A 15183-nucleotide genomic window follows, 5' to 3' on the forward strand; every position below is an offset into this window, starting at 1 on the left:
CGTAAGTATAGTTTGAACTATGGAGAGTGCGCTAAAGTAATAAAAAAAAATTATTTTTTTTTTTGCAGTGAGTTCAAACGTAAAATCGAAAAAAGGTAATACGAATGAACGTAAGTAGAAGAGCGTCTGTATATACATATATATACATACATTTATATTATATATATACATATATACATTATATATATATATACATTTATGTATATATATATAATATATATATATATATAATATATGTATATATATATAATATATATGTATATATCAGTAATGTTGCTTACACCAAAGAATTGGAAACTAAAACACACAATATTACTGATGATCTGATCTTCAAGGTTAATGTGGCGAAGGTGAAACTAGGATGGGAGGTGCATTTACCTAGTTGTATTATACAGGAAGGGAGCTATGCTCATGGTGACCTGTCTTTGTATTTTTAATCATCAAGTTTTTAATTAAAATCTTGAATATTATTTGCACACACAGTTTCTTTATCTAAGTTATTCCAGACATCCAGAACTGTGTGGGAAGCTATTCTTTGTAAGTGCATACAGACCTGCTATTGAGAAGAGTGAATGGGAATGGGAGGGAACCAGTAGATGGAGTAGCATAGAATTTTAGAATGCCAGGTAAGAATTAAAGTGGAGAGATGATACTGGACACGTGTTTAGAAAGGAAGTTGATGATAGCACAAAGTTTAAGAAGAGTTATTAAGCATAAGTATACAAATGAATGGGTAGTGGTTGGAAAGGCATTAATGGACTATATAGTGATATCCAAAGAAAGGACAAGAAAAGTTCTGGATATCCATATTCTTAGGGGAGAGAGTGTCAAATAATTTTTTGGTAGAAAGGATATTGGGAGTGCAGGATATATGGAGAGAGGGAAAGGGCAGAAGGTAGAGAGATACTTTGAGTAAACAATTTAAATGAGAAGGAAAAGGAGAAGGAATGCCAGGAGTAGCTGAGAGAAGTGTGGGAGGTGATGAGGGATGGAGTAGATATGTGAGTAGAAGAGGAATGGAAGTGACAAGGTGTGGACAGAAGGTATGTGGGAACAGGAGGATGGGAGAGAATAGAAGGAAAGACTGTGATTGGTGGAATGATGAGGTGAAGATGGTAGAATAAAAAAGAGAGCAAATGTGGATTGGTTGTAAAGTTGGACTTGAAAACCATATAAGAGAGGAGAAGCATAGTGTAAGATAAAGGAGGTAAAGAGTAGAGCAGATGTAAAATGGGGTAGGATTCTGACAAATATTTAAAAGGATATATATATATATATATATATATATATATATATATATATATATATATATATATATACACACAACTGGAAGGAAGTTGGGAGAATGAGGGGGATGAGTCAGGCAGAGAGGAAAAGGTGAAAGGTGCAAATGGATAGATACTAATGGAAGTGGAGGCGGTAAGGAGAAGATGGATTAAGTATTTCAGGGAGTTGTTGAATGTAAAGGAGGCTAGGGAGGTACTGATTGTGGAGCTAGGAAAATGACTGATGGTAGAGGAAAATGAAAAGATATAAGAAAAGATTAACTGCATTATAAAAAGGCCCCAATACAGTGGACACTTAGATATAATGGATTCATCAGATGGGCAGACATATCCATCATTGCAGGGTATCTCGTCCATTTAACTACCACCTTTTCATAGAGGAAGCCACTTGATGATAGCTAACACATGGTAAGAATTCTACTGAGAGCTACAGAATACAGAGACATTTGGTGGTTTGTATGATAGAAGCTCAATTCAATATACTATTTCAGCAATGGCCCCTCCTCAGTGGCTCTTTCACTTGCTGCACCTTCTCTATGAATTCTTGCAGCTTGTACATATATAACTGTTCTGTACTGTAATGTCTCTATTATTAATTAGAACAGTACTGCAATGTATTTTCTAAAGATTTTATGTTTTATTTCACCTTAATTTCATCCATATACTTGTGCTCACATAAACTGTAATTAGTATGATGTAATCAAACATCAGAAAGTAATGTGATGCACTGCTTATTGCCTGTTCAGTACAACAGGATTTTAGCAATATGTCTTTGATGATCAAATTTTTGCCTTTTATGAAATCTTCTTTATATCATGGGCAACTGGCAATAATGGACAGGGCTTTCCTTCCAATTAATCTATCAAATTGAGGTTTGACCATTATTAATTGTGAGGTACCATGTTGAAGGCCTTCTAGATATAGATACAATCCACTCAGCCATCTTTCTCTTGCAGTACATCAACTACTCTCAAGTAAGACCTTAATAGATTCAAAATATATACTCTGATGTAAATCTGAATTGTCAGTCAAAATATTCATCTCCTCTAGGTACTCACTGATCTTTCATAATTCTCTCACACAATTCTATCATTGTGTTGGTCAGAGACCCTGATCTGTAATTCAATAGCATTTTCTTACTTCCTCCTTTATGAAATGGTACCATGTTATTTACATGGAACTGCCTAGTATAGGCCTTATGGTCTCTTGCAGTCTACTTCATTCTTATATTTATCACTCTTCCTGTGGTACTACTTCTTTTAATGAACACACAATTAGATTGAATTTTTCACCATCTGCCCCCTGCATTCAATAAGAATCAAGTTTGTAATCTTTTTGGGCTCTAAAGCTTTTCTCACAACCAGTGATTACAATATTTTGAACACTTTCTTCATCTCTACATCTATATCATTAACCTAATAATATCATTCACATCTCCCTCCTCAACAAAATCACTTCTTGGTGAAAAACTAGAAACTTTCATTCATTATAACAGTCCAAGTTGATGCCTCTTCAACGACCAGTCTTAAATATTTGTTTATGTGCTTATGGAATGGTATTTTTTAGATGATATGGATTTTGCTAATGAACAGATCATTCTTATTACAGGGCTTATCTTGGTGATTTGCTTTGTGATTTTTTAAATCTATTTTCAAGTGATCTTTCAAACTACAAACTACTGCCTCGTGTGGTTGGCAAATTAATTACTTCTATTAATTTTCTTTTTCTTGATAACGCATCACATCTATTTGTTTGTTTTTTTATCTATGGTTCCTCATTTACCCTCTCTTGTATTGGTCTTCAGATTTATTTGTGCAATATTTTTATATGCTTATCTTGTTTGTTTGATTCCTCATACATTTCTGTTTGTCTTATTAGGTATATGGTGGGACCATCAATGGATACCTGTGAATAATGGTTCTAGGAGATGATTGCTGGAAAAAACCCTCTCCTGGCATTCATCCTCATATCCCATTGACACCCTCATCTCCATCTGGAGGTGCAGTTTTTAGGGGTAGGTACTAGGTCTCTGGACCAGGTCCAAGATATCTATCAGTTTTGACCATCTTTCCTCCACTTTATCACAAAGGGAGACAACATTTGGTAATGGTTCCCTCCCTTACTCTTTTCAGTTGATCATACAGAAGCAGAGCTGCACAAGTACAATACAGGTAACAGTCCAATATTTCTTTTCAGAGAGATCTATAGGAAAGCCTGATAACTGCTGCTAGTTACTTTGGGGCTGCAAGTTTCCAGTCAGCGAAAATTTGATCAACCAATCCATGGCACAAGGTCTCTCTTGCAAGAGACCCACAGCTCTCAGGTAACTGGCAACAGCCACCAGACAGGCCTATAGGTCACTCAGGGAAGAAAAAGTGTTGTTGTCTAGGTATGGTTAGTGTGGCACATTCTGAAATGTAGTGTTCAGTGTCTTCTGTGTGGTGTTTGCATCTAAGGCAGTTTGATTTTGTCTATCTATATACTAGAGACTTCTACCCCCTTATAAAGGATGTAGCCAGCCAAGGCATGCACTCATCCCCAACACATCCCACTCCAATCTGTCACCCAATTGTTTCTCTGTTATCATAGCTCCTCAAGGATGAAGGGTCATCCCTGTCTGCTGTTAAATGTTTGAGTCAGAAGCAATATAACAAGACAACACATCCACAGCAAGACCCCACTGCTTCGTTTACATGGCAACCCTCCCTCCTCATCCTTCATGTGAAAATAGAGAAAACAAGGAAAAATCACTTCAAGTTGCATCCATTCACAACCATTCTTCACTTACACCTTCCTCTTACCTTTTCCCTTCCCAGCTCAACAGATATTCCCCTTTTACTCAAGCCCCCCTTCATCCCATCTATCCATTTCATTCTTGGTCTTCCCCTTAAGTTCACTCCATCCATCTCTGCCTTTCACACTCTTTTTGCTAGTCTTTTCTCACTCATTCTTTCCATGTGCCCAAACAATCCCAGTACCGTATTTTCCGGCTTATAATGCGCATCGGGTTATAATGCGCACCCATGCACTTCGTTATCTCAGTACACAGATAGCGCGCACCGACGTATAATGCGCATGCCCGAGCGCATTTGTCTATAACGCAGTTTTATCTCGGTATTTATATCATGTGAACGAGGTTACATGGAGAAGTATTTTTCATTGGCTAGAGCCACCGCTGGAAAATCTGTTGATTTGTCACTAAATTAAGTGTCAGTTTAGGCATCAATCAGGACACAACTAAGAAAAAGTCGGAACTACAACCACTCCTCGTTTAACGACCTACTCGGTTAGCGACGACACGGAGTTATGACGGGCTTTATGACAGACCAATATTCGTTTAACGTAAATCTCCCGAAGTTACGACGTCGTGTACGATAATTAAGTTGGCTGAGGCAAATTTGTATGATGTTATAAATGAACTTGTACGGTGGATATTAGCTGTTCTGAAGCTTAGGTCTACATTACCATCCTGCAAGCTGCACAAACTACCTGGGGTACAGTATATACTGGTATTGGTAAATTTTTAGTTTCAACCATGAGCACAATATAGCAATAGAAAATTAATTATTAATTTTGTAAATTATAATGCATCAACGCAATATACAATTTTGTGAGCGGAAATAAAAAAAAAGTGCGAAAACAGATTTCGTAAGTAACGAAGTCATGTCGGACGAATGGTACAGCATGTTTGTTATGATAGATGCCGATGTCGAAGAAATGAAAGGATGATAAATTCGTCTAACCTAAACTAAACTAACCTAACCTGTGTTTAATAAATCATCACCTGCAAATTAAATGTCATCCGGCTCGTCCTCGTTGTCGTCATCGTGAGAGACATTGGCGGGCTTTTCAACCACTCTCTCAGCTTGCGGGGAATACAAAGTTATTGCAGCTTGAAGGAATGCATGTATCTCTGCACCATACCATTCCTTCAAGAAAATATACCTGGCGAGGTAGTCGGAAGTACCGAGGCCGTCAATTGACAGACGAAAAGATGGCGTCCCGATCCTATGCTACTGACTACTATGCTACTGCTACTATGCTTGTTCTTTACTTCCATTTCCGCCCACAAAATTGCATATTACGTTGATACATTTTAATATACAAAATTAATAATTAGTTTTCTATTGCTATATTGCGCCCATGGTCGAAACTAAAAAAATACCCCGGTATTTAATATGGAATGTCAGCATACGCGGATTTGGTCATATATGGTAATTTCAGGAACCTAACCATGGTAAATAAACAGTAAATAAAGCTTTAATGTACTGTATAAAAGAGGGAAAATAAACGAAAATAAAGATACTGTACATGTATTGCTGGACATTGTACATACATTACATGTACGTATATGTATTCACTTTCGCTTAACGACCAATTCGGTTAACGACGGCGACGCTGGTCCCAATTGTCGTCGTTAAACGAGGAGTGGTTGTACATGTACTGGTATATGACATGTTGTGCGTTGGTCCCTTATTACTTTGTAGCTTAAATAGTTTTTTGGAAATATGACCTAAAAAAATATTGAAAGTAAAATATACAGAAAAATTTCGGGATTTTTACAGAAAATGTTCATTTTATATCTTGAGGAAATATTTCGTCTTTACCATTTTTTTTTTATTTAATACTGAAACAAACTACAGACTGGTTCGTTTTAGCTTTGAACCTGCAATGACAGTGGTGAAACAGGACACTCTCATCGAGGTGACGTTTAGTTAATATAACTCCCGAAAGAGGGTGTTGTAGTCAGGTGTTTGACACAAGTTTAAGAACGGCCGCAACAGAATTTGTACCATACCTAAAGTGAAGCAACAAAGCCAACATAAAAATTCAAACTAAGATGCTGTGAACATGGGTAAATATCATGAATAATGATCATGTTTCATGGTGTTTAGGCCTATTTAAACATGAAAAATAAGATTCGATAGATACCTACCTACCTATACCATATATTATACGGTAGCCCATGCTGGTGTATTCTTTCATGTCACCATGGCTGTTCTTCTTGTTCTCACGGAACGTCACGGAGAAGTGTGCCTCCTGACTTTGTGACGGCCAACATCGTCACGTTGTTGTGAAAAAAATTACACACACAGCCGCAGAATTTTTATCGTAGGCCGTAGATAATGCGCACCGCCGGATAACGCGCACCCCCCATTTTTAGGCCCTTCCAACGGAAAAAAGTCGCGCACTATACGCCGGAAAATACGGTAGTCTTTCATCAGCCCTATCTGCCAGCTTTCCACCTCAGTCTCCTCCTCTCCTCATTTCTCAATCTACCTATTCTTGTAACCTCCACCATACTTCTCAAACACTCCATCTCAAACACATTTAAATTTCTCCTTTCTGCCTCCCTCAAATTCAAAGTCTCTGCCCTATACAGTATCCCATCATAGGCATAATCACCCCTTCATATAATCTTCTCATTGTGCCTCCAGATACTTATTTTTGACATTTTTCATTCCCCAAAGACATTTACTTGCTTCCCTCACTCCACCTCCATTCTTTGCTATATGTGATCCTAAATACTTAAAACTATCCGCTTCCTCTAATCTCTTTCCTTTAAGATTTAATTCCAATTTACTGCTGCTGTCAACCCTTCTACATCTAATCACCTTGCTCTTACCCACATTTCCTTTCAACTTCCTCCTCTCACATACCTTTCCTAACTTCTTCACAAACTGCTTTAGGGCTTCCTCTGATTTTGTGGCCTGGCATATTCTGTGGTGATACATTTTTGAAGTTGGATGGTGTCCTGAACATAAGAATGCCAATGTCATTCTTACTTGTTTTGAGAGGAATATTTTTGTGAGGCTGATGTCTACGTGATGGTGAAATACTGAATTTGAGGGTCTGTCTTCAAGAGCTAGTTTAGTGATCTGGGTGTGTGTGTATTTACCTAGTTGTATCTCATGGGAAGGGGAACTACACTCGTGTTGTCCCACCTTTGTATCTCACAGTGTCTAGTTTGGTCTTAAATTCGTGTATGGTTTTTGCACACACTATTATTTCATCCAGCTTGTTCCAAGTGTCCACCACTCTGTGTGGAAAACTGTTTTTCTTCATATCTCTTTTATAATTATCCTTTTTGAGTTTCTTTCCATGTCCTCTTGTGTTTCTTTTGTCCCAATTTAGTAAATCCTCTCTATCAGGTATTTCCATGCCTGTCATGATTCTATAGATGGTCAGTAGGTTGCCTCTCTCTCTCTTCTTTGTTCCAAAGTCAGTAACTTCAGTTCAGCCAGTCCTGGAGCCATTTTCGTGGTTGCTCTCTGGATTCTTTCAATTTTCTTTACATTCTTTTTGGTACTGGGTGACCAAAATGTCACAGCATACTCCAGTCTAGGCCTTATTAATGGGACTAATATTTTTTTTATAATTTCTTCATCCAAATAGGTATATACATACATACATATACCAAGGCTTTTTCCCCCTTCCAAGGGAGGTAGCCACAAAAGGAAAGGCATAAAAAACACTCCCACCCATTTCATCCCTAAATACACTCCACACCCCTCCCACCCTTCCTCTCATCTGAGCACCTCCTGGATGACGGGTCATCCCTACACCCTGCCCACCGCCCTGGGTCAGAAGCAGTGTCGCAAGACACAGTACATCCACAGCAAGGCCGCTTCATTTAATCGGCGACCCCCCCTCTCCGTCCCCCTTTGCATATAAGGAGAGGACGGGGAGAAATCCCTTCGGGCTGCGTCAAAATTTACTCACACATACTACCCCACCCCCCCGCCTATTCCTCCTCATGCAGTCACAACATCATCCATATACAACCATTCTCCACTCACCTCTGTCTTCCGTCCTCTCCCTTCCTTCCTCAACAGACATTCCCCTCTTCCCCAAAGCCCCCTTCACCCCATCCATCCACCTCATCCTAGGACGTCCCCTCATGTTCACTCCCTCCACATCTGCCTTCCATACCTCTTTTACTAGTCTTTCTTCACTCATTCTTTCCATGTGTCCAAACCATCCTAATATTCTTTCATCAACCCTCTCTCCCAAATCCTTTTTTCACCCCTGTTCTCCTCCTCACCTCCTCATTTCTCACTCTATCTAGCCTAGTAACCCCCACCATACTTCTCAGACACCTCATCTCAAACACATTCAAACTCCTTCTCTCTTCTTCTCTTATGTTCCACGTTTCTGCCCCATACAGTGCTGTTGGCACAATCACTCCTTCATACAGTCTCCTCTTCGCATCCATTCCCAAATGTCTATTTCTCATTACACTCTTTAAACCACCAAGGCATTTACTCGCTTCTCTCAATCTACATTCTACCTCCACCTTCACTCCACCTTTTCCTGCTACACTTGCACCCAAGTATCTAAAACTATCCACTTCCTCCAGTCGCTCTCCCTTAATGTTCACTTCCAGTCTACTGCCACTTTCACCCCTTGTACATCTCATCACCTTACTTTTACCCACATTTATCTTTAGCTTTCTTCTATCACATACTCTCCCAAACTCTGCCACCAGCTTCCTCAATCCTTCCTCTGACCCTGCCACAAGCGCAGTGTCGTCCGCAAACAACAGCTGGCTCACCTCCCACTTTTCTCCATTTTCTTTAACCATCTCCAATCCCTGACTCACTACCCTAGCATTCACCTCTCGCACCACCCCATCCATGTATAAGTTGAACAGCCAGGGCGACATAACGCATCCTTGACGAAGTCCCACCTTTACTTCAAACCACTCACTCTCTCCATTTCCAATCCTAACACATGCTCTACTACTCACATAAAAACTCTTGACAGCTCCCAAAAGCTTTCCTCCTATCCCATAAATCTGCATAACCTCCCACAGTGCCTTTCTGTCTACCCTATCATAAGCCTTTTCCAGATCCATAAAAGCCCAAAAAACATCCTTCCCCTTTCCTATAGCTTTCTCACATATCTGTCTTACCACAAAGATCTGATCTACACAACCTCTACCCGTCCTAAATCCACACTGTTCCTCACCAATTACTCCTTCTGTTCCTCTCCTAATCCTCTCAATTAAGATTCTCCCATAAGCCTTCCCTACTACACTCAACAGGCTAATCCCTCTGAAATTACTACATTCACACTTGTCCCCTTTTCCCTTGTAAAGAGGAACTATACAGGCACTACTCCAGTCCTCCGGTACTCTACCCTCTCTCCAGCAAACATTAAATAATCTCACCAACCAGTCCACCATCACTGAACCTCCCTTTTTCAGACATTCTGCATGACATCCATCCAGACCAGGTGCCTTACCTGCTTTCATCATCTTTACAACTGCCTTCACCTCATCCTTCCTTATTTCTCCTCCATTCTCCTCACTCATCGCTCTCATTTTCTTCGCATTTCCCACTGCAGCTATCTTTCCTTCCCTATCCTCCTTCACATTCAGCAACTCCCTAAAATATTCTGCCCATCTTCCCCTCACTGCCATCTCTTCCATTATCAACTCTCCATCTGTACCTTTTACCTTTTCTTCCCTACTTGATTCGCCTCCTCTTCCTCTCTTAATTTCTTTCCAAAACATCTTTTTATTACTTTCAAAATTTTCTGTCATACTCCTACCCCATTTCACATCTGCTCTCCTCTTTGCCTCCTTTACCTTTTGCTTTACTTCTCTTTACTTCTCTTTACTTCCCTTTTGCTTTACTTTACTTTTATTGATATTAGGAAGTTATAGGATTTTCCAACAATTTTGTTTATTTGTTTATCAGAGGACAAGTCATTTGAGATAATTACTCCCAGGTCTTTTTTCAAATCCCACTTTCTTTACCTCCTTAGTTCCAATTGTATATTGTCTTGATATTCTTTTTTTACTTTTACTGAACTCCAATATGCTCTATTTCTTAATGTTGAAGTCCATGTCCCACTTCTGTCTCCATTTTGAGAGGATAAGTCATTTGAGATAATTACTCCCACGTTTTTATCAAATCCCACTTTCTTTACCTTAGTTCCAATTGTATATTGTCCTGATATTCTTTTTTTTTTTTAGTTTTACTGAACTCCATTATGCTACATTTCTTAATGTCAACGTCCCACTTCTGACTCCATTTCCAAACCTTGTTCAGGTCTCTTTGTAGTGATATGTAGTCTGTTTTGGTTTTCATTTTCCTCAACAATTTAGCATTGTCTGCAAAGAAGCTCATGTAACATTCCACATCGTCATCCATGTCATTCACATAAATAGTGAACATTATTGGAGCCAATACAGATCCTTGTGGGACTCCACTAATCACCTTCCAACCTGAATATTTTTCTGAGTACTACTCTCATCTTTCTACCATGCAGGACGTCCTCCATCTAGTTTAGTAAGCTGCCTTGTATCCCTCATATATTATCCTTTTTTTTTTTTTATAATTTTTTGTGTGGTATTTTGTCAAAGGCTTTTTGTAAGTCTAGGAAAGCACAATCAGCCCATCCATCCCGTTCTTGCATTATATCTAATTGTATTTACCTAAATGTAATATACAGGAAAGGAGCAACACTCATTGGGTCCTGTCTCTTATTCTCTAATTTTCTAACTCAAATTTCAATTATCATATTTAGATTTGAACTCATGTATTGTTTGAGCTTGGCCTATTTCACCTTCTAAGCTATTCCACATATTTATACATCTATATGGAAAACTGTATCTCTTGACACCCTGTTGACATGTGGTCTTTCTTAGTTTACTTCCATGACCTCTTAAGGCCCTTCCAGCTTTTGATCATATCTTTTTTATCAATGCAGTCTATCCCCTTTAGTGACCTGAACACTGTAATTATGTCACATCTTTCGTTTTGATCTGTCAAAGTTGGTAGACCCAGTATTTTGTTTTTCCTTATATGGTTTATCTGCCAGGCTGGGGACCAGTCTGATTGCTGCCCTTTGTATTCTCTCAATTTTGTTTTTATCCTTTGCTCTGTGTGGGTATCACACTACTGATGCATGTTCCAGTCATGGATGCATCGGGGTTTTGATGAGTTTCTTCATCATCTCTTCATTCATATAATGGAATGCAGTAGACTATATGTCTCTTTCACAATCCTGCTGATATGTCTGTCAGGTGACAGGTTATCTTTTATCAACACTCCCAACTCTTTCTCCTCGTTTGCCCATGTAATGTATTCACTTCCCAAGGAGTAGTTTAAGGATGGCCTTTTGCAGCTATTACACATTTCCAGTACTTTGCATTTTTTTTATATTGAGCTTCATTTCCCATTATTGGCTCCATGCAAAAGTAGTATACAGATGTGTTTGCAATATTCTACTCTCCTCATTTCTCACTCTTCTCATGATTTTTGCATCATATGCAAACATACTGGCATAGCTTGTTATTCCTTCCATGATGCTGTCATTAACATAGACAAGAAACATTATTGATGCAAGCTTTGAACCTTGTGAAACTCTGCTCATTACTACTCTCCAGATTGACATCTTGTCCTTTACTATTGTCCTCATGTATCTTTCCTTCAAAAAGTCTTCAATCCATTTTAATAGTTTGCCTCTCAGTACACCAACAAGCTCCAATTTCCACATAAGTTGACTGTGAGGTACTTTAACACCATCTCTAGGTTCAGGTACATGTCATGAAAGATTTCCGATTTCCTCCTTATTCCTGTGGTATTCATGAATTCTTCTCAGTTTGTTTCTTCAAAGAATTCTCTCAATCCTAAGTAATCTGCTTTCTTAAAATTGAGTCTCCCTTGCCTGTGTGATTCATTCCTTGGCTCTGTTTCCTCATCCTCCAGCTGAAATTCAATTGTAACATGGTCACTTTTTCCTGTTGGGCAAAGGTAGTTACTACTTTGTCCAATATTTTTCTTTAGGAAAAGAGTTGTATTCTTTAACATCTCTTGATATTCAGTTTCATTATGTATTTTTGTGGATGTAGTGTGGTATAGGTGTTAAGTTATTGTATGTGTTTGAGAAGTATGCTGTTTTTTCATTTGGTAATAACTGTGTGATATGAGATGGGTGAGTGGGGTTGTGGGCTCTAGTATAGAACTACATACTTTTCATTTTTGTATGATATTCTTTGGGGAGTATTTTGGTTTGTGTGTGCAGGTGTCCCACTGTGGTGGTTTTGACATATCCTGTTAAAACTCTCAATGCTTTATTGTGTACACTTTGTAAAGTGTCTATGTTTTGCTTTTTGTTGGGAATAATACTGTGGAAGTGTAGTCCAGGGGGGGGAGGGTTCTTATGAAATATTCAAAGACATTGATTAATTACTTTCTGCTGTCTGAAACTCATGCTTGTCATGGATTTTGGTATATTTATTTTCTTGGCAAATTTCACTGTCAGATCTTTGATGTGTGGCCAGAAGTGAGGCTTAGAATTTTAAGTTATTTTTCCAATGGAAGGGTTTGGACATTTAATTTCACTGTAAATTTCCTTTTTTTCTTTTGCATGGTTGTCTGGAGTAAGCAATGTTACTAATGATTTCTGAGGTGGTGACTCCATTTTATTATTTTGTATCCAGTGCTCTAGTTTATCTAGGTAGGCTTGGGCTTAAATACTATTATGTAGTCATGATTGTCTGGTCATCTGCATAAGTGGGTGCATTGGTGTTAAGTTTTGGATCTACAGTTGGAAAATTGTAAAGAGAATGAATAACATGGATGAGAGAATTGCTTCTTGGGTGACTCTATTGTACAGTTCTTTTGTCTTACAAAGTTGGTTATTTTGGCTTACTCTGCATAACATGGATAAGAGAATTGCTTCTTGGGTGACTCTATTGTACAGTCTTTTTGTCCCAGAAAGTTTGTTGTTTTGGATTACTCTGCACTGTCTCTACGGTAAGAAGTTAGCCATGTCTTGTCATTGTTTTGAATATTTGTTTCCATGATATTTTTTGACAATATGTGCCTGGGAATTTTGTCACATACCATATTTAAGTCAATAGCTACCATAACTGTTCTTTCTTAGGGAGCTTTCTTGATGAATCCTTCCATAAGTTGTTGAGTGATGTTTGTGAGCAATGTGCTGATGGAGTGGACCTCTTTGAATTCATGGTGGTTAGGGGAGGTGGGTAGTTTTGTTGTATTTCTTCTTGCAACTAATCTTTCCATCAGCTTGGATGTAGTGGATAGTAGTGAAATGGGTTTGTATGATCCAGGGTTTTCAGTTGGTTTGTTAGATTTTAACCCCTTCCATACGGTGCCGCATACGTAGGCGGCATGAGGAGCAAGTGGATACGTGAGGCTGCCATATCGGCGTCTTGATTATATTTATTGTAGTTGCCCCTGCGTAATGACTCTCTAAACTGTCTTCATCACATTTTCTATGGTTATCAAAATTCACGGGTGAAAGAGAGAACGACCGATATAAGCGGTGACTATATTTTATGATGCGAGTATTATTACGACACATCGTACATCTGGCAGCTAATGCTGCCCGCGAGATTTTGGCCCATGCTGAAGAGGTTGATGATAGCAAATACAGTGTTTTGGAAGAAAGTCAAGCATAAGTACACATGGGAGAGGGTGGTGGAGGGAAGGGTGGTAGATAGAGCGTTGATAGATTATGTAGTGGTAAATAGGACTATGATAGGAAGAGTTAAGGATGTACATCTGCTAAGGGGAGAGGGTGGGGTAATATCAGATCATTTTTTGGTGGAACGTAAGTTGAGAGTGGAGGATAGATGGAGAAAGAGGAAAGGGACAAAAGGTAGGGAGGTGCTTAGAGTCAACTCTTTAAATGAAAAGGAAAAGGAGAAGGAGTACAAGAAGCTGAAGGAGGAGTGGGAGGGAGTGAAGGATAGAGTAGAGCTAGGTGTGGAGTAGGAATGGGGATGGTTCAAGGAGGGAGTCACAAAGTGTGCAAGGCTGGTGTGTGGAACAAGAAGGACAGGAGGAAATAGAAGGAAGGGTAGTGAATAGTGGGATGAGGAAACAAAGAAGGTTGTAGAAGAGAAGAAGCGAGCTTTCACAGATTGGTTACAAAATAGGACGAGGGAGTCATATGAGAGGTACAAAGAAAAGAAAAGAGAAGTAAAGCAAAAGGTAAAGGAGGCAAAGAGGAGAGCAGATGTGAAGTGGGGTAAGAGTATGACAGAAAATTTTGAAAGTAATAAAAAGATGTTTTGGAAAGAAATTAAGAGAGGAAGAGGAGGCGAATCAAGTAGAGAAGAAAATGTAAAAGGTGCAGATGGAGAGATGATAATGGAAGAGAGGGCAGTAAGGGGAAGATGGGCAGAATATTTTAGGGAGTTGCTAAATGTGAAGGAGGATAGGGAGGGAAAGATAGTTGCATTGGGAAATGCTAAGAAAATGAGAGTGATGAGTGAGGAAAACGGAGGAGAAATAAGGAAGGATGAAGTGAAGACAGTTGTTAAGATGATGAAAGCAGGTAAGGCACCTGGTCTGGATGGATGCCATGCAGAATGTCTAAAAAAAGGAGGTACAGTGATGGTGGACTGGCTAGTGAGGTTATTTAATGTTTGCTGGAGAGAGGGTAGAGTGCCGGAGGACTGGAGGAGTGCCTGTATAGTTCCACTTTACAAGGGAAAAGGGGACAAGTGTGAATGTAGTAGTTTCAGAGGGATTAGCTTGTTAAGTGTAGTTGGGAAGGCGTATGGGAGGATCTTGATTGAGAGGATTAGGAGAGGAACAGAGGGAGTAATTGGTGAGGAACAGTGTGGATTTAGGACGGGTAGAGGTTGTGTAGATCAGATCTTTGTGGTAAGACAAATATGTGAGAAAGCTATAGGAAAGGGGAATGATGTTTTTTGGGCTTTAATGGATCTGGAAAAGGCATACGATAGGGTAGACAGAAAGGCACTGTGGGAGGTTATGCAGATATATGGGATAGGAGGAAAGCTTCTAGGAACTGTCAAGAGTTTTTATGAGAGTAGTAGAGCTTGTGTCAAGATTAGAAATGGAGAGAGTGAGTGGTTCGAGGTAAAGGTGGGACTTCGTCAAGG

The 15183-nt window shown here is 39.1% G+C and overlaps 1 protein-coding gene and 1 long non-coding RNA gene across 19 annotated transcripts in view; one reads left to right on the plus strand and one right to left on the minus strand.

Moving 5' to 3' along the window:
* LOC143032370 (uncharacterized) overlaps positions 1 to 15183 on the plus strand; it is a 134980-nt gene that overhangs the window by 114427 nt on the left and 5370 nt on the right. The window contains exons 2-3 of the long non-coding RNA XR_012967106.1: positions 3165 to 3300; positions 3419 to 3457. This is a non-coding gene — a long non-coding RNA (uncharacterized LOC143032370). The remainder of the gene's footprint in view (positions 1 to 3164; positions 3301 to 3418; positions 3458 to 15183) is intronic.
* Positions 1 to 15183, minus strand: part of LOC143032368 (uncharacterized) — an 867199-nt gene that overhangs the window by 50562 nt on the left and 801454 nt on the right. The gene's annotated exons all lie outside the window — the stretch shown is intronic.

The sequence above is a fragment of the Oratosquilla oratoria genome, chromosome 13, assembly GCF_046742065.1.
Source record: "Oratosquilla oratoria isolate Oo_2021 chromosome 13, ASM4674206v1, whole genome shotgun sequence".
Lineage (NCBI taxonomy): Eukaryota > Metazoa > Arthropoda > Malacostraca > Stomatopoda > Squillidae > Oratosquilla > Oratosquilla oratoria.